Source organism: Triticum aestivum, chromosome 1A, assembly GCF_018294505.1.
Source record: "Triticum aestivum cultivar Chinese Spring chromosome 1A, IWGSC CS RefSeq v2.1, whole genome shotgun sequence".
Lineage (NCBI taxonomy): Eukaryota > Viridiplantae > Streptophyta > Magnoliopsida > Poales > Poaceae > Triticum > Triticum aestivum.
In genome coordinates, this window is record NC_057794.1 from 234,511,066 (window position 1) to 234,532,180 (window position 21,115).

Below are 21,115 nucleotides of genomic sequence, written 5' to 3' on the forward strand. Positions count from 1 at the left end.
GTACTCCCTCTATCCCAGTTTGTTAGGCCCTTCTTATTTTGGGCTAAAGTTTGACCTAAAAATTTAACTAAACAATGTAAACTAATGTCACAAAAATTATATGTTCGGAATGCTCTTTCAAATGCAAATCCAATAGTATAATTTTTTATAGCATATACTTTATATTTTAGTAGTCTATGGATGGCTGAAGTCTGGCCCAAAATACGAATGGGCCTAATAAACCCGGACGGAGGTAGTAGAAGCTTTCACTTATCAAAGATATTTGTTGTCATCTTTTAATAAGGGGTCCAAAGTCATGGAAGAAGCGGTAGACTCAAATATTCACAACGCGAGCTGATATGCTTGAGAACAGTGTCCATCAGCACTATGGATGTTTGGCTCAATGGTTAGGCCGCTTGTAGAGTTCGACCAGATAGGTGATGCACATTGGTTTCCCATTTATTTCCTAGAGGATTAGGTTTGATGTGTTTTGGTACCATTAATGTCTAGGAATGGCCATAAAACCGACATACTGAATACTGAAACCAAAAAACTAAATGTTTGGTTTTGCTACTTGTATAATTAAATTTGGTTTTTGCATTTGATAACCGAATTCAATTAGGTTGGCTGGGTATTAAACCGTATAACCGAACAACACAATGAAGTGATCCTATCGTGTTTCATCAAACAACAACCACATGTGACCCCATGCACATGCCTAACCATACAACATAAAGTTGCATGACAGTCGCTCCCAACCATACAACGTAAAGTCCAATGCGAGCCTCTGAACCGCATGTGTGCCTAGTCAAACTAGCCATACAGCATACAAACTATAGTAGCCCAAGACCTAGTTTGTCCCACGTGGGAGCAAGGCTTGCTTTGTGCCACGTAGCTAGTGCCTTGTGTTTGATAAATAAAAACAAGCTAGAGCCTGGGAGCAACTAACTAAGTGGTACCCATTACAGGAGCCTCTCAAGGGTCGCCTTTGGTGGGCTGAGAGCATGTCACTTGGTGCTCTCTCAGTCGCCGCCACATGTCGCGTGTATGTTTTCGGGGTATAGATCGGTTTTTCTGGTTTTTCTCAACTTTTTGGTCTCTGCAAAGATTTCCCTAGCTTTGGAGGATTATTTTTATAAAAAAATTGCACAAGAAAACATGTTTTTGTGCTTCCAAGAGATGCACATATTTCTTCTCGCAGAGACATAGTTGTGCATCCCAAAAAGAGAAAAACATCATTTTTTTCTTCTTCCACGAGAGGCACCGGTTTGTTTCTTGCGGGGCATAGATTTGCTTCCGCGAGAGGCACAATTGTGCCTCTTGGAAAAGAGAAAAAAATGTGTTTTTTTGCTTCCACAAGAGGCATAGTGATGCGGACATCCCACGGTCATCCCCATGGACATTCCATCACCACCGCAAACACGAAGTGGACCAATGACAAGAGCCCACGAACGTGTCATAGATAACCCACAAGTATAAGGGATCATAACAATTTTCGAGGGTAGAGTATTCAACCCAAATTTATTGATTCAACACAAGGGGAGCCAAAGAATACTTGCAAGTATTTGCAGTTGAGTTGTCAATTCAACCACACCTGGAGACTAAATATCTGTGGCAGAGTGATCAGTAACACAATAGTATGGTAATTTGATAGTAGTAGTAAGGATAGCAATGGGAACGATAACAACAATAGCAATAGGTTTTAGCAGTTGTGACAGTAGTAACAGTAGCAATAGTAATAGTGACTTAGCAAGAACAATATTTTAAAAGCTCGTAGTCATTGGATCGGTGATAACATTGGATAATATTTATCATATAACAGTCATAACCTAGGTCAACACAGAACTATCTCCAATTCATATTAATCAATATAATGTAGGCATGTATTCTGCAAATAGTCAAACGTGCTTATGGAAAAGAACTTGTATGACATCGTCTGTCCTACCCTCCCGTGGTAGCGGGGTCCATAAGTAAACTAAGGGATATTAAGGCATCCTTTTAATGGAGAACCGGAACAAAGCATTAACACGTAGTGAATACATGAACTCCTTAAATTATGGTAATCACCGGAAAGAATCTCAGTTATTGTCACCTTGGGGTATGCAGATCATAACACGTAATACGTGTGTATAACTTGCAAGATAGGATCAAGAAAACAAATATATAGGTGAAAACATAAACGGTTCAGATCTGAAATCATGGCACTCGGGCCCTACTGACAAGCATTGACTATAGCAAAGTCTTAGCAACAACAATATCAGAACATAGTGGATACTAGGTGATAGAGGCAAAGGTGTCCCGTCTTTCGATGAGATGATGGATATCGCTTTGGTGGAAGTCGACTTTGATGATCCGACTATGAACGTGCGAGGACGTTGCGCCTTAGCAATCGCTAAACCAACTCCGAGAGGTTACTGACCATGCCGGAGCAAGATTAACCTCACCACGAAGGTCTGTTTCCTGCAAGCACACGAAGAACGAGCAAGAAACTAAGATTGCAATCTGGATATTGCGAATATAAAATGAAAGCTTTATTGATCAAGGTGGGGTTCTATGACGTCTTAGTCTGGTCGCTGAACACAAACGAAGTACGCGAAGTTGGAGCTATGGCGGACTTTTAATCTAAACAAAACCCAAAGTCTAAGCGACGCCCTAAGGGCTCTATATATAGAGTAAGAGGGGGGGGGGGGGTTCGTGGCCCTTGGAGGAGGGGTCCGAAACCAACCCTAACTCTTGTTTCCCCACACATACGGACTCTAAAAACAGCCTATACTTGAGTATTTAGAAATTACATGGGCCTGGCCCAATAATAAGGTGAAGCAGCACCTAGAATAGCCTCTGGACGAAATTTATGAAGTGGTCTCTTGTATATTTCGTCCAAGGCTTCATGCACTCCTTATGGTGGCTTCAAAGTCCTGAAATCATCACTTGTAACTTCGTTCTTGTTCCCCTTGCGCATGCCATCATCTCCATGCTTGTTCTTGCTCCAATGTTCATCCTTCTCCAAGCTAGGCCCTTCATTTGTAAGCAAAACAGATGTATCCAATTTAGGCAGCATCATATTCTCATGAACATTAGAATCATTACCAAGAAACGAAAGTACCTGATAATTTAATTGGCGCGCACAAGCTCTAGTAATTGGTCTAGTATATGTAGAAGTAGGGGCTGTGGGTGTGACAATGGTATTGATGTCCTCATCATCCTTCCCTTCTTGAAATGAAGTCGTCCTCGACGGAAGCTCGTCTTCCTCACCCAAATAAGGCTTCAAATCTGCAATGTTAAAAGTGGGACTAACCCAAAAATCTGCAGGCAACTCAAGTTTATATGCATTATCATTTATTTTCTCTAACACCTTAAAAGGACCATCAGCACGTGGCATTAGCATTGATTTGCGCAAATTAGGAAATCTATCCTTACACAAATGTAACCAAACAAGATCTCCAGGTGCAAACACAACATGTTTTCTACCCTTATCTCCGGCAAGTTTATATTTAGCATTCATACGCTCAATGTTTTCCTTAGTTAACTCATGCATTTTTAAAATCAATTCAGCACGTTCTTTAGCATCAAAATTAACCTTCTCCGAAGATGGAAGAGACAACAAATCAATAGGTGCACGAGGTAGGAAACCATACACAATTTCAAAAGGGCACATCTTAGTAGTAGAATGCAACAAACGATTATAAGCAAATTCAATATGAGGCAAGCATTCTTCCCACATTTTCTTATTATTCTTCAAAATAGCCCTAAGCATAGTAGACAATGTTCTATTGACTACTTCAGTTTGTCCATCAGTTTGGGGGTGACAAGTAATACTAAAAAGCAGTTTAGTCCCCAACTTAGCCCATAAACATCTCCAAAAGTGGCTAAGCAATTTAGTATCATGATCTGAAACAATAGTATTTGGCACACCATGCAAGCGAATAATTTCATGAAAGAACAAAACAGGAACATTAACAACATCATCGCTTTTATGACATGGTATAAAGTGTGCCATTTTCGAGAACCTATTCACGATAACAAATATGCTATCTCTCCCCTTCTTTGTTCGAGGTAAACCTAAAACAAAGTCCATAGATATATCCTCCCAAAGAACACTAGGTACAGGCAAAGGCATATATAAACCATGAGGATTGAGTCGTGACTTAGCTTTTTGACATGTAGTGCAGGGAGCAACAAAACGCTCAACATCCCTTCTCAACTTTGGCCAAAAGAAATGTGTAGCAAGTATATCCTCCGTCTTCTTCACGCCAAAGTGCCCCATTAATCCTCCTCCATGCGCCTCCTGCAACAACAAAAGACAAACGAAGCTAGCTGGAATGCATAGCTTGTTAGCATGAAACACAAATCCATCGTTAACGACGAACTTGTTCCATGTTCTACCTTCTTTACAATTCTCCAATACCTCTTTAAATTTAGCATCATGCACATACTGATCTTTGATGGTCTCCAAACCAAATATTTTAAAGTCAAGTTGTGAAAGCATAGTATAACGACGAGACAATGCATCAGCAATAACATTTTGTTTACCCTTCTTATGTTTAATGACATAAGGGAAAGATTCAATGAATTCAACCCATTTAGCATGTCTACGGTTATGTTTTGCTTGACTTTTAATATGTTTCAAAGATTCATGATCAGAATGTATAACAAATTCTTTGGGCCATAAATAATGTTGCCATGTTTCTAAGGTCCGAACGCGCGTGGGTGTGAGGCATTGGGCTCTAACTGAACCCGAGCGAGGCGTTGGGCTCTAACTGAACCCGAGCGATTGCACTGCAGGCTACGTGGTAATGAACCCGAGCAATCGATCGATGGCCGTTAACTGAACCCGATCGAGTGATTCCTTCGCTACTGCTGCTAACTGAAGCCGGTCAATGCTGCCTCTGGATGAACAATGAGTGTTGCTAGGGGGGTTTGGATGAACAGTTCCCGATGGGGGTGGATGAACATGCCCCCGTAGTGTTGCCTCTGGATGAACAGGACCCCGATTGATCGAGCCGGTTGGGGCTGGCTGAACAGGACCCAGTGAAGGGCTGGATGAACAAGACGACCCCGTGGAGGGCTGGATGAACAGTAGACGATGGAGGGCTGGATGAACAGTATCCCATGGAGGGGTGGTTGAACAAGAGCCCATGGAGAGGGTTGGTTGAACAGTAGCCGGTGGAGTAGCGCGCGGTGGAGGCTGGATGAATAGGAGCCCATGGATGAACAGCCGCAGGTGGAGGCTGGAGGAGGTCGACGGTGGATGAACAGTAGCCAGTGGAGGCTGGAGGGGGTCGACGGTGGAGATGAACAGTATCCCGTGGAGTCCCGTTTTGCGGTACGCCACACCCCTCCCGATGAATAGGACCCCCGCTTCGAACGTAGCGCTCCAACACAAGTCTGTTTCCTCCGTTTTGCGGTACGCCACACCCCTCGTGATGAACAGGACCCCCATTTCGACCGTAGGAGGTCCGTTTCCTCCGTTTGCGGTACGCCAGACCCCTCCTGATGAACAAGATCCCGTTTTAACCGTGGCCGGTCGAACACAAGGCCGTTTCCTCCGTTCGGCGGTATGCTAGGCCTCGTTTCCATCGTATGTTCTGTCCAAACCCTCCCGATGAACACAACGACGCATTCTGTTTTGACCCAGCCGGTTGGCTCCCCATGAACATGACAATGACGCTGTTTCTCCGTTCCGACCCAGCCATGTACACAAGCCCTGGCCGTACGTACGTGCGACTAGGCATTCGAGACCTCGCCTGTATGTACGTACGTGGCCGTATTTACTTTCTTGCACCCTGGCCGGTGTACGTACGTGTACATGCTACGTGCGTGCCTCTACTAAGACACATGCGTGCCTCTACATCGACCAGTATGTACGTACACGTTCGCAGCCAGAATGAAAACGCTACGTACGCTTCGACCAGGTGGGTTCCGACCGTCAGGCCTTCCTTGCATGTGAAGATGTAGCTGGTGGGTCCCAGCAGTCAGGGGGGCGAATCGTTTTTTTTTGCCCGGACGCACTTCCTTGCATGCAAAGATGTAGCTGGTAGGTCTCAGCAGTCAGGGGGAACGTTTTTTCACGAAATACGGTTGCCCGTCTGGTGGGTTCCTGTTGTCAGGTGGAGGAATCATTATTTTCCGTGTAATAAGGAGGCACTTCCTTGCTGCGGCCGTGGACCCAGCTGTCAGCCTCTCCACGTACAATCCACGTCCGATGGAAGCCGTTCCTTAACCATGTTGACCACGCAGCGCCGAGAGCACCATGGCAGTGGATGACGGCGAGGCCTAGGAAGGGGACGACGCAGAGCCTGGGAAGACGCGGTAGTGGATGCCCACGCGTAGAGGAGTATGAGGGTTCACTGGTTCGGCTGCGGTGTGAGGCTGTCGTCGCTAAAGAATAACAGGGGGTGTGGGTGAGTAGAGGGATGGCCTGGCCAGCGGTGGGAGTAGTAGGGGGCGGTGAGGCCTCCGCGGCATCACAACCGGCCATGGGAGGCAGGAGCACGCGCCATGACCGGCGCTGGTTTGGGCGGCTGGAGCAAGAAGACCGGAGGTTGAAGAAGTACTACGACCATTGCATGGACATCGTACGGTCACTGGAGCTAGAATCGTTCATATTGACTAAGTTGACAAAGCCCTCCATCCCCGTCAACTTATTAGGCCCACAAGTCAGCCTCCCACCAAGGTGGGTCCCAGCTAGCAGGGGGAGTATTCTTTTTTTTCTGCGTAATGAGGAGGCACTTCCAGTGGGTCCGAGCTAACAGCGGGGGGAATGTTTTTTTGCGAAATACGGTGGCCCGTCCGGTGGGTCCCAGCAATCAGGGGGGACATTTTTTCCACAAAATACGGTGGCCCGTCCGGTGGGTCCCTGCTGTCACGTGGAGGAATCATTATTTTCCACGTAATAAGGAGGCACTTCCTTGCTGCGGCCGTGGACCCAGCTGTCAGCCTCTCCACGTACAGTACACTTCCGATGGAAGTCATTCCTTGACCACGTTGACCATGCCGCATTCCGTTGCATGCATGCGTCCATGGGCGTGGTGCGTCCCCACTGTCAGCCTCTCACGTATAGTCATCTTCCAATGACTCTCGGTTGTTCACCACGTTGACCACACCATGCCGAGCGCACCAAGGCCGGTGGACGACGGTGAGACCCCAGACTGGAATGACCCGGAGATGGGGAAGACGGGGTAGTGGAGTCAAAGATAGAGAGGAGTGGGAAACTTGACTGGTTCGGGTGCGCGGCAGCACAACCGCGGTGCCGCCCACGGGAGACAGGAGCAAGAACAGAGGTTGAACAAGGAGCACGACTGTTGGATTAACATCCAACGGTCCAGCTGCTAGAATGATTTGTTGATTAAGTTGACAAAGCCCTGTGTACACGTCCGCTTAGTAGGCCCACAAGTCAGCCACCAAATCTGATGGGTCCCAGCTGTCAACTGGAGGAATAATTTTTTCGCATAACAAGGAGGCACTTCCTTCCGTGCGAAGATATAGCCGGTGGGTCCCGACTGTTAGGTGGAGGAAACATTTTTTCAGCTTAATAAGGAGGAACTTTCCATCTGTGCGACCATGGACCTCGTGGGTCCTAGCTGTCAGGCTCTCCATGTACAGTCCTCTTCCGATGACTCTCGTTTGTTGACCATGCCGCACCGAGCGCAGCAAGGCGGTGGACGACAGCGAGGCCCCGGACGGGAATGACTCGGAGATGGGAAGACGCGGTAGTGGAGTCGCAGATTGAGAGGAGGAGAAGGGTTATAACTGGTTCTAGTGCGGCATGGGGCTGCAGTCGGTGGAGAATAACAGGAGGTATGGAGGGGTGGAGGGACAGCCTGGCCGGCGGTGGGGTAGCGCTTTGCAGTGATGCGTGCTAAGCAGAGCTGCTAGCCGCCGGAGGCCGGACCAGGCGGTCCCGGTGACACTTGAGGAAGAAGACGAGAGATTGAAGGTGCATGCTGGCCATTGGATATAAATCTAATGGCTATGGATGTCATAATCATTTGTTGACCAGGTTGACAACGCCCTGCGTAGGCTTTGACCTATTGGCCCACATGTCAGACTGCAAAAATGTGCCATATATTTAACCCATGTTTTCTAGAATGTACAGTCCATTTGCTGGGCTGGGTGTACAAATAATTCCGCGTCAATGCGGCCCATTTATATTTTCTAAGGAATCCCAGCCCATTTGCACTTCCTTTAAATACACGAATTAGCTGGGCTCGTTATATATATAATGTTATGTTAGAAGGAGCAATTAATATCAAAAAATAAACCGGAGAGGCACATTTTTTTGTACATAATTAACAAATTAGCGAGTTATTGCTCAAAATAAAAATGAGCGCGTTATTATTACATTGGTCCTTAAAATCTTCGCAAATTTTTGTACGCAATCACCAGGATTTTCCTTGCCAGTGAGTCAAAAACAACCAGGATTTTCCTTGCCAACTTCTGTTAAACATTTAGTTTTATAAGTTAATAACACGTGGGATGTTTTTATAATGTATATATAAGTCTCTATAAAATATACGATAATAGTAATAATATAAATGTATATATAATGTGGTTAAAAAATACATTGGGTTGCCGATCTTTAAGAAAAATCCCATAGGCCGGTATGGACCTCAAAAAATAAGTTGAAACCACTGTCACCGTATGTCGTGGGCTACACATGTTAAAAAACAAAACCTAGGCCTAGCTGATACTTGTTCGCCCTCTGGAAAAAAATAATACCAGATCCCCGAGCGAACTGGATTAAAGAGGGGCCCGGTGGCACGACTGAAGAAGCACATCAGGAGCGATTTTTTTCTTCAGTGGATGGCTCTCGATGGCACTGTTTTACTTGCCTCTGCACCATACAACTTGTATTTTTAGCCTCCCAGTCCGTGGTGGACCAGCAACCCATTTGTTGGGTAGGCCAACCTACAGAAACCAGCACTCGATTTTTTATCAAGCCCCAAAAACAACGCAGTACTATGTTTGTTTTGAGGCCGAAAACATTATGGCAGGGGTTGATGTGGCAACCCGGCTCAGAGAAAACCGAAACGCCCCGTATTCCAGCCTAGAGATCGAGGAGAAGTCTTCTGGAATACGGCACTGCCTAGTATAGAACAAACCAGCTCTCTATTACAACACGAGTATGAATACAAGGGTTCTGATATTACAATGAATAACATCGGCACGACGACACTACGCCAACCACGGTTGCTCTATACAAGCAGCATAACAACTCGAAGCAGCGGAACAACTACTGGCAGCGGAACAACGAACGGCGATAATGGACTCCAATCCACATGGACTCTGGCTGGAACGTTTATCCTAGCTCGCGAGCACAGGAACAACACCAAACAAGCAAGCAATCCAGGCATGACATGCAAACTGGCATGACACACCAGGTCAGTACATTGAATGTACTTGCATGCTCACAATAAATAGAAGCATTCAAGACAAACAACATCCTGGCAATTATAGGTTAAGCAGGAATTATCATTGGAGCATCAGGATAACATGGCATGAACAACATGAACATAATATCGCTAGAACAATATGATCATGGCATGAACATATAAATCTGATGATACTAGCATGCAACATGATGACACTACATGCACCATTTATTCTGCTCGATTACCTTGTAACCATCACATGCATCACTTACCAACTTCGGTCATTACACGATTATCTCAGTATCAAATCAAGCATGGTATAAACAATACTGTAGTAATCATTAAATGACCACAAGGAGCTTGACCTTTACCCGTGATTCTCGCACAACATCACGAATATCCAACAACTCGGTATCCTTGATACCACGATGATCACTCCGGCGATCACAACCATGACCAACACTTGGTCTAAAACCATGATCCTTCCGGCGATCACAACCACGACCAATACCTGGCCTCAAACGGTGATCCTTCCGGCGATCACAACCAACTTATCTCATCCTCGAACCGGGGTTGTTATTTAGCACATTGTTATTATTACTATTGACTCACAGTGTGACCAACTACGAACTGGGCCCTTATCCGCGGGCGCGGCTATTGATAGATTAGATATACACTCTGCAGAGGTTAGTACACTGTACCCACACTACGGAACCCATGGCCTCGCACTCCCATTCGGGTGGACCAACGGCGTTCCGGCAAAACCGATCTATTGCCATGACACTCCCCCGGCCACTCCGACCCACTCCAACTGGGCTAGTCCTGGGTGGCCCCGTGTCTACCAAAGACACAACGACCACCGTCCTGGCCAAACGTCCCTCACGGGGACCGGATCCATAATAACAACAACGGGCACACAAGGTTATGTCTGCTTACCAGGCTAGGGTACCACATGCCCATAACCTTCCCTAGTTGGAGGCACCGGCGAGAGGCATGACAGTAGATCCAGTTAGGACCTTCCCATAAAGGTAAGCGTGGTTGCACTGTTCAATTCAATATGGTGGCACCATGACTCAGCCAATAGGTGTTCAAGTTCAATTTAATCCGGTTAAACTTGAATGCAAATATGCTGAGCCATGATACAATAACCTGATACAATTACAATGCATGAGCATGATATCAACACAGACATGAGGGTACAACATAACTAGCCACCATATCAACAATGAATCATTTCCAACTGACAATGGCATAATGAAGAGCATGAATATTACCAGTACAACACTACTCATAGCATAACATGACCACTAGCATCAACAATAAAGATCATGTAATAACATATCAACAATGCCATCATGCAAGCATTTAACCAACTTGATGCAATGGAACATGCATAACAACGGTACCCGGGACAGACGGCAGTCATGCACCGAAGACCATTACTAACATCAACATATACTACTAGCAAGCATAAGCACATGAAAAGAATACTAGCAACTAGCAGGGCATGACAACTAGGTGCATAACAACATAGTAAGAAAGTAAGCATGAAACCATAAGCATTATCGAAACAACTATAACCGTATTTTAAGCAAGCAAACATTTATTAAATATTCAAGTTGAAAACCATGGCTACTGCATGACTATCATGCAAGTGGGTATTGTGGCTTGCCTGGGGTGACGGAGACTCCAGGAAGAAGTGCGGTGAAGCCGCGGAACGAAACGTCGGACGGTTCTCTCTCAGAGGGGCCTGATTAGAGGCAAGGGCAAAATGGTCATTTTCATTGTGAGAACACCTAGTGAAAATGTCACCTCAATCGGAGTTACGGTTGCGGAGTTATGAGGTGTAGAAGAAGAAGGACCAATCTGTGAAAATTTTATCACCAACGGGTCCCTGAGTGGATAAGGCAGAAGCGTATTAAGGGAAATACGTTTACAGAATAGTGAAAGCATACTTTAGGCTGCAGTAGAACGCAATACGCTTTCCAGAGGGGAAAACGTATTCTGAGTAAAAGGAAGGAAGAATACGCTTTCGAAGGAAGAAAACGTACTTACCGGAATACGTGTGCACTTGACACGTCAGCGGGGGCGCCTGGGCCACTGACGGGTCGGGCCCAGGGGCAGGGGAGGGAGGCACGGGCGCATGTCGTCTTCCTCCTCTCGCTCCTGTTCTCACGTGAACAGAGGAGAGGAGCAGGGGAGGGAGCGACGGCGGCCTGGCCGGCTCCGGCCGTCCCTGGCCAGGGCGAGGCCACCGGAGGTTGTGTCCCGGCGTGGCGCGTCCGTTTAGGGGGTCGGCCGGCCTCGGGGAGGAGAGGAGGATGCGGGGCGGAGGAGGACCGAGGGGAGACAGAGGCGGTCGGTGGTGGAGGGGCTCAGCGCTGCGGCCACTCCGTTGAGGGGGCAAGGGGGTGGGACGACTCAGTGGAGCACGGGGAGGACGGTGGTGGATTCGGGAGGGAGAGAGGAGGCTCGGATGGACTCGGTCGGGTGGTGACCGAGAGCAACGGCGACGGCCAAGCGCTGGGATGTGTGGCCAAAGGCACTCCGGGGTTGAACGAGCGGGGTGAGGAGGACCGTGGTGACGAGGGGAACCTCGTGGACAAGGTTGGAGGAGGAGGGGGGCTCAGGTTGGTCGGAACCAAGCCGAGGCCGAGGCGGCCATGGCGATCTCCGGCGAAAAGAAGAGAGGGCCGAGGGCTCTGGTGGGCGAGGAGGCTTGGGGATAGGCTGGTGAGGTGCGGAGGGACTCGGGGCATGCTTAAATAGCCGCGGGAAAGGCTCTGGAGCTCACAAGCGAGCTTGAGCAGTGCTCTAATGAAGGTCAGGGGCAGGGCATGGCACGGGCACTGTTCTAGCGGCGCATTGATGGCGAACCACGACGAGGTAGCGATGCAGGGCGACGCAGTCGAGCACGGGCGAGCTCCTGGACAAGGTTTGAGGTCGAGACGAGGAGGGAGGAGACAAGCATAGTGGCGGGAACAAACCAGAGCACGCCTGCAGCCATGACGCAAGCGTGATCACCACGTGCACTGGCGCAAGCGGCGCTCTTTGGCGTGGCCAACCATGTCCAGTGGATGGACCTTGGTGCCCTCAGTCAAAATGAGGAAATAGATTGGTCCAGGGGCAAAGAAGAGATTTGCACTTAGCTCCAAAAGTAATTCAGTAAGAAGGTGTTTGTAACTTGCTGTGGTTAAACCAGCAAGGTAACGTGGTAAAGAGTTTGTTTGGTGATGATCACATACTAAGGTTATGTTGATCACCAAAAATCAGACTAAGAGGAGGAGTTTATATGAGGGTTGCAGTAGAAAGTGCAATACTGGCCAGAATGAGGCCTTTGGATGATACACTCACATACTTGTTCTCTGTGAGCTGAAATTTAGCATGGAAGGGTTATATGATGATATGAAGCTGCTGTAAAAATTTCATGCCATTTGGAAATACCGAAGTGGCACTTGCTTCACAAAGCTTCATTCTGGACAGAAACTTGGAAAATTTACACAGGGTAAATGGATTAACGAATTGAGGTAAAACTTGGTGGAGGGAGTGGATATGGATTTAATAATGCCCTGGAAAATGTTCAGTTTAAATGAAGCAATATAAAATATAGTTGCTTCACAAACTGAAAATCTGACCAGTAACTAAGATTTGGAGCTGGCTCACATAGATGAGTTACATGAGCTCATATTTGGTGGAGAATCATTATTTGATCATATAAAGGTGCTTGCAAAATTTCAAGTCATTTGGATATGCCTAGAATATAGCTCCTTCACAAAGTTCCTTCCTGGACAGAAACTTTGGAAAATTGCTGAAAACTATTTGCTAGGCATATTGAGTTAAATTTTAGCATGAATCAATTATATGGACAGGAAAAGATGTCCAAGAAGTTTGGGTTCAAATGGGCAAAGATAAATAGCACTTCCTTTGCAAAGTGCCATTCAGGATAGAATGGGAAAAGGATTATTGGAGGATTATTTTTAAACATGGCAATGAAATATTTTGCGATATTTGAGCAAGATAGGACCCAAACAATTTATGAGAATTATTTGGGAATTTTAGGAGCGACGGAAATATAGGTTGCTTCACAACCTAGTGTTTTAAGGGTTATTCCTTTATCAGAAAAGGAATGTTCCCAACAAAGGAATTTTGGGTTAGGTCAAGGATGGAAAAGACATGATCTTGGGATGATGAAGAGAGTGACAAGCCACTATAAAACCTAGGAAGACATGATCTTCCCAAGTTTCAGAACCACATAGCCATGAAAAAGCAAAACAAAATAGGAAATCCAAGAAAATCAAAGGAAAAAGAAAAGGGCAAAAATCCAGGCTGTTACAAACCTTCCCCCCTTAAAGAAATCTCGTCCCGAGATTTGGTTGCTCAGGGTTTAATACTCTTTCTGACTTGAAGAAACCATTTCCAACTCAGGTTTCTTTTATTCATCATTATATAACATTTCCACTGAATTGGATCTAACTGACTGTCTTGATCTTGGGTGGTTTGCTTCATTGGATCTGACATACTGTCAGGACTTGCCACAATGGAGTATACCTCTTGGGTTTGCCATGGAATAAGACGGTCTTAGGCATCCACATTTTTCACATACTAACCGGCATACCTGTATTGTTGGTCTTGCTCCTTCATTATTACTTTCTTCATCTGGATTCTCCGCTGAAAGAGCAGGGCCTTATATATATCCTTGATTATTTTCGTGGCCCTGAATACGTACAATATCTGGCAATCATACCTCGGTCTGGTTCATGTTTTGAGCCTCGGTATATTTATCCGGCTCACGTGTGGTTATACAGATCTCAATACTGTTGTGAATTATGCCAGACAGTGACAAGGTCAATAACATCATCTTGTTGGATGTGCGGGACTGACTGCCAAGATCATTGTCTCAATGTTGTCTTTCCTTCAAGACTTGTTGATTATGGCATCCCCCTGGTTTTTGTTTCTTAAATAACTGGTGAGGTTGTCGGATGTGTACCGTGAATTCTTCCTTGTGCGAGGGACTTGCATGGACTTGGCAGCATACTCATTGAATGAACAAATATCTGATTCTCGAGGCATACCTTTGTTCTGACTGGTTTTTGCTTCAGACCAACTGTTGCAGGTCTGCCACTTGGAAAATCATTGCCATATGCTGACAATTCATAATTTAATGTCTTGTATTAGTGTCATACATAAGAATACTGGGCATCTTGCATTCGGAAACAATCGGGGTATCGTGTTGAGGAAAGCTTGGTGGCTTATGCTCGAAGCCATCGGTGGATATCTTCTTGAGGAAATCGGGGTACCGTACCTCATAAGATTCCCCCCTTAAAGACTATGCTAGGGAAGATTCGGTACCTTATCCCAGAAGCTTTTGTAGTATTTTATTGAGAAGGCTGAATATCTTGCATGGGAATCCACTCATACCCTATCAATGCAGACTGGGAACCTTATCTTTGTACACTTCGTCAATAAATTATGGAGAAGGACGGGACTGATTTTCTTGGGGGAATGACACACACACACACACACACACACACACACACACACACACACACACACATATATATATATATATATATATATATATATATATATATATATATATATTTGTCAATCCGGCAGCTGATTATTTATATGGCAAGAATTATCTGACTATCCTTGCTGAATTCATTGTGCATAGCCCATACCTTTGACTTGAAATGCACTGTTGATCCAATTTTGTCCTCTTTCCGATTTAATCTTTGCTGCGATAAAGTGTATCTCTGACAGGTACTTGTTGTTGAAAGTCTGATCAAAATACAATTTGTATCCGGACGGATGTCTGCAATACAATGTTGTCGGCTGAAAACCTCATTGCTTTTAACGGAATCTCTTGGTGTATATCTGTACTGCTTTCAGCTTCTTCTGATCTGGTGTCGGTCGAGGAGTAATTTCCATAGGGGGGTAACACCGAGGATTCAAAACAAAGAAGCACGAGAAAACGATTTATTGCAACAAAGCACACAGCAAACAAGCTACAAAGCTGCTCCACACAGGCACACACAAGCATGATGCTATAGCAGATGCACAAACACTACATGAAGGATTACATCCTATGCTTGAGCAAACGCTCTCGCACCGACGAGGAAACTAAGGGAGTAGCGAGTGGAACCGCTGACTCTGAAACTCTGGATGGACGAGGCGGAGGAGTTGGAGAAGCTGGCAGAGACTGAGGTAAAGCGACACCAAGCAATATCCTGGCTTGAATGGCGTCTCGGACTAACTCAGAAATAAGAAGATACTCGGCCGTCATGTAACGAGACATGGCGAGGATGGCCGGGTCATCTTGAGGGTTGACGGAGGGAAATTGGATTCTCCTAGGATTCTCAACGATGGTGGGATAATATTGATAAGCATGGTTCTCTTGCACCATGCTCTCTTGATGACGAAGACCGGTGACTCCTGCCATGCGGCAAGCTGAACGGCATGCTCAGGAGTAGCGCCGTAACCACCGTGGAAACTGTAGGTGCGCTTACCGACAGGAATCGAGGTTGACAGATGAACATGAGCAACATATTCCTGAATTCTTCCTCCAGCAGAAAACTGGAATACTTGATAATGAGGTGGATCTCCGAGGGGATAAATGCTACGCCCCATGTCGCCAAGGAGGGCGGCAAAGCTGAGAGGTGTAGGGGTGGGACCGAACTCAATAGGAACAGCACCGGGGGCTAAGGGAAGAGCACTGAACTCATGGAATTTGACCGCCATCTATGCATGAAACAGGGGTTAATGGTAACTGAAATAAGACTATATGCAGCAAACAAATGCAACAACCAAATGCAGCAAGCAAGGGCAACAACCAGACCCTATACTATCATTTTTAATGCTCCAGCAGACAAGGACGCTCTACAGCCAGACCAGCTCTGATACCAAGCCTGTGGCACCCCGGCTCAGAGAAAACCGAAACGCCCCGTATTCTAGCCCAGAGATCGAGGAGAAGTCTTCTGGAATACGGCACTGCCTAGTATAGAACAAACCAGCTCTCTATTACAACACGAGTATGAATACAAGGGTTCCGATATTACAATGCATAACATTGGTACAGCGACACTACGCCAACCACAGTTGCTCTATACAAGCAGCATAACAACTCGAAGTAGTGGAACAACTACTGGCAGCAGAACAACGAACGGTGATGATGGACTCCAATCCGCAGGGACTCTGGCTGGAACGTTTATCCTAGTTCGCGAACACAGGAACAACACCAAACAAGCAAGCAATCAAGGCACGACCTGCAAACTGGCATGACACGCCAGGTCAGTACATTGAATGTACTTGCAAGCTCACAATAACCAGAAGCATTCAAGACAAACAACAGCCTGTCAATTACAGGTTAAGCAGGAATTATCATTGGAGCATTAGGAAAACATGGCATGAACAACATAAACATAATATCGCTAGAACAATATGATCATGGCATGAACATATAAATCTGATGATACTAGCATGCAACATGATGACACTACATGCACCATTTATTCTGATCGGTTACCTTGTAACCATCACATGCATCACTTACCAACTTCGGTCATTACACGATTATCTCAGTATCAAATCAAGCTTGGTATAAACAATACCATAGTAATCATTAAATGACCACAAGGAGCTTGACCTTTACCCATGATTCTCGCACAACATCACGAATATCCAACAACTCGGTATCCTTGATACCACGGTGATCATTCCGGTGATCACAACCATGACCAATACTTGATCTCAAACCGTGATCCTTCCGGCGATCACAACCACGACCAATACCTGGCCTCAAACGGTGATCCTTCCGGCGATCACAACCAACTTATCTATCCTCGAACCGGGGTTGTTATTTAGCACATTGTTATTATCACTATTGACTCACAGTGTGACCAACTACGAACTGGGCCCTTATCCGCGGGCGCGGCTATCGATAGATTTAATATACACTCTGCAGAGGTTAGTATATTGTACCCACACTACGGAACCCATGGCCTCGCACTCCCATTCGGGTGGACCAACAGCGTTCCGACAAAACCGATCTATTGCCATGACACTCCCCCGGTCACTCCGACCCACTCCAACTGGGCTAGTCCTGGGTGGCCCCATGTCTACCAAAGACACAACGACCACCGTCATGCCCAAAACGTCCCTCACGGGGACCGGATCCATAATAACAACAACGGGCACACAAGGTTATGTCTACTTACCAGGCTAGGGTACCACATGCCCATAACCTTCCCTAGTTGGAGGCACCGGCGAGAGGCACGACAGTAGACCCAGTTAGGACCTTCCCATAAAGGTAAGCGTGGTTGCACTGGTCAGTTCGATATGGTGTCACCATGACTCAGCCAATAGGTGTTCAAGTTTAATTTAATCTGGTTAAACTTGAATGCAAATATGCTGAGCCATGATAAAATAACATGATACAATTACAATTCATGGGCATGATATCAACATAGACATGAGGGTACAACATAACTAGCCACCATATCAACAATGAATCATTTCCAACTGAGCATGGCATAATGAAGAGCGTGAATATTACCAGTACAACACTACTCATAGCATAACATGACCACTAGCATCAACAATAAAGATCATGCAATAACATATCAACAATGCCATCATGCAAGCGTCTAACCAACTGGATGCAATGGAACATGCATAACAACGGTACCCGGGACAGACGGCAGTCATGCACCGAAGACCATTACTAACATCAACATATACTACTAGCAAGCATAAGCATATGAAAAGAATACTAGCAACTAGCAGGGCATGACAACTAGGTGCATAACAACATAGTAAGAAAGTAAGCATGAATCCATAAGCATTATCGAAACAACTATAACCATATTTTAAGCAAGCAAACATTTAATAAATATTCAAGTTGAAAACCATGGCTACTGCATGACTATCATGCAAGTGGGTATTGTGGCTTGCCTGGGGTGATGGAGACTCCAGGAAGAAGTGCGGTGAAGCCGCGGAACGAAACGTCGGACGGTTCTCTCTCAAAGGGGGCTGATTAGAGGCAAGGGCAAAATGGTCATTTTCACTCTGAGAACACCTAGTGAAAATGTTACCAAAAGATAGAGCTCGATGAGACAAAGAAGTGAGCGCTGGTTTCACCTCAATCGGAGTTACGGTTGCGGAGTTATGAGGTGTAGAAGAAGAAGGACCAATCTGTGAAAATTTTATCACCAACGGGTCCCTGAGTGGATAAGGCAGAAGCGTATTGAGGAAAATACGTTTTCAAAATAGTGAAAGCGTACTTTAGGCTGCAGTAGAACTCAATACGCTTTCTAGAGAGAAAACGTATCTCGAGTAGAAGGAAGGAAGAATACGTTTTCGAAGGAAGAAAACGTACTAACCAGAATACGTGTCCACTTAACACGTCAGCGGGGGCGCCTGGGCCACTGACGGGCCGGGCCCAGGGGCAGGGGAGGGAGGCGCGGGCGCACGTCGTCTTCCTCTTCTCGCTCATGTTCTCACGTGAACAGAGGAGAGGAGCAGGGGAGGGAGCAGCGGCGGCCTGGCCGGCTCCGGCCGTCCCCGTCCAGGGCGAGGCCACCGGAGGGTGCGTCCCGGCGTGGCACGTTCGTTCAGGGGGTCGGACGGCCCTGGGGAGGAGAGGAGGACGCGGGGCGGTGGAGGACCGAGGGGAGACAGAGGCGGTCGGTGGTGGAGGGGCTCGGCGCTGCGGCCACTCCGTTGAGGGAGCAAGGGGGTGGGACGACTCAACGGAGCACGGGGAGGACGGTGGTGGAGTCGGGAGGGAGAGAGGAGGCTCGGATGGACTCAGTTGGGGTGGTGGCCGAGAGCAACGGCGACGGCCAAGCGCCGGGAGGCACGGCCAAAGGCACTCCGGGGTCGAACGAGTGGGATGGGGAGGACCATGGTGACGAGGGGAACCTCATGGACAAGGTAGGAGGAGGAGAGGGGGCTCAGGTTGGTCGGAACCAAGCTGAGGCCGAGGCGGCCATGGCCATCTCTCGCGAAAAGAAGAGAGGTTTGAGGGCTCTGGTGGGCGCGGAGGCTTGGGGAGAGGCTGGTGAGGTGCGGAGGGACTCGGGGCACGCTTAAATAGCTGCGGGGAAGGCTCTGGAGCTCACAAGCGAGCTTGAGCAGTGCTCTAATGGAGGTCAGGGGCAGGGCATGGCACGAGCACTGTTCTAGAGGCGCATTTATGGCGAACCACGACGAGGCAGCGATGCAGGGCGATGCAGTAGAGCACAGGCGAGCTCTTGATCAAAGTTTGAGGTCAAGACGAGGAGGGAGGAGATGAGCATAGTGGCCGGAACAAGCCAGAGCACGCCTGCATCCATGACGCAAGCGTGATCACCGCGCGCACTGGCGCAAGCGGCGCTCTTTGGCGTGGCCAACCATGTCCAGTGGATGGACCTTGGTGCCCTCAGTATAAATGAGGAAATAAATAGGTCCAGGGGCAAAGAAGAGATTTGCACTTAGCCCCAAAAGTAATTCAGTAAGAAGGTGTTTGTAACTTGTTGTGGTTAAATCAGCTAGGTAACGTGGTAAAGAGTTTTTCTGCTGATGATCACATACTAAGGTGATGTTGATCACCAAAAATCAGACTAATAGGAGGAGTTTAGATGAGGGTTGCAGTAGAAAGTGCAATACTGGCCAAAATGAGGGATTTGGATGATACACTCACATACTTGTTCTCTGTGAGCTGAAATTTGTCATGGAAGGGCTATATGATGATATGAAGCTGCTGTAAAAATTTCATGCCATTTGGAAATACCAAAGTGGCACTTGCTTCACAAAGCTTCATTTTGGACAGAAACTTGGAAACTTTACACAGGGTAAATGGATTAACCAATTGAGGTAAAACTTGGTGGAGGCAGTGGATATGGATTGAAGAGTTCCCTGGAAAATGTTCAGCTTAAATTAAGCAATATAAAATATAGTTGCTTCACAAACTGAAAATCTAACCAGAAACTAAGATTTGGATCTGGGCTCACATAGATGAGTTACATGAGCTCATATTTGGTGGAGAATCATTATTTGATGATATAAAGGTTCTTGAAAAATTTCAAGTCATTTTGATATGCCTAGAATATAGATCCTTCACAAAGTTCCTTCTTGGACAGAAACTTTGGAAAATTGCTGAAAAATATTTGCTAGGCAAATTGAGTTAAATTTTGGCATGAATTAATTATATGGACATGAAAAGATGTCCAAGAAGTTTGGGTTCAAATGGGCAAATATAAATAACACTTCCTTTGCAAAGTGCCATTCAGGACAGAATAGGAAAAGGATTATTGGAGAATTATTTTTGAACATGGCAATGCAATATTTTGCCATATTTGATCAAGATAGGACCCAAAAAATTTATGAGAATTATTTGGGAATTTTAGGAGTGACAGAAATATAGGTTGCTTCACAACCTAGGGTTTTAAGGGTTATTCCTTTATCAGAAAAGGAATATTCCCAACAATGGAATTTTGAGTTAGGTCAAGGATGGAAAAGACATAATCTCGGGATGATGAAGAGAGTGACAAGACACTATAAAACCTAGGAAGACATGATCTTCCCAAGTTTCAGAACCACATAGCCACGGAAAAACGAAACAATACAGGAAATCCAAGAAAATCAAAGGAAAGAAAAAAGGGCAAAAATCCAGGCTGCTACAGTTGAGCAGGGGAGGGGGCAAGACAGAGCAAAAATATTAAAAGAGTTGATGCGCCATTGCTACCCTAACAAAGCAGGTGCAATTCTTCTTGGGAAGAAGGTGT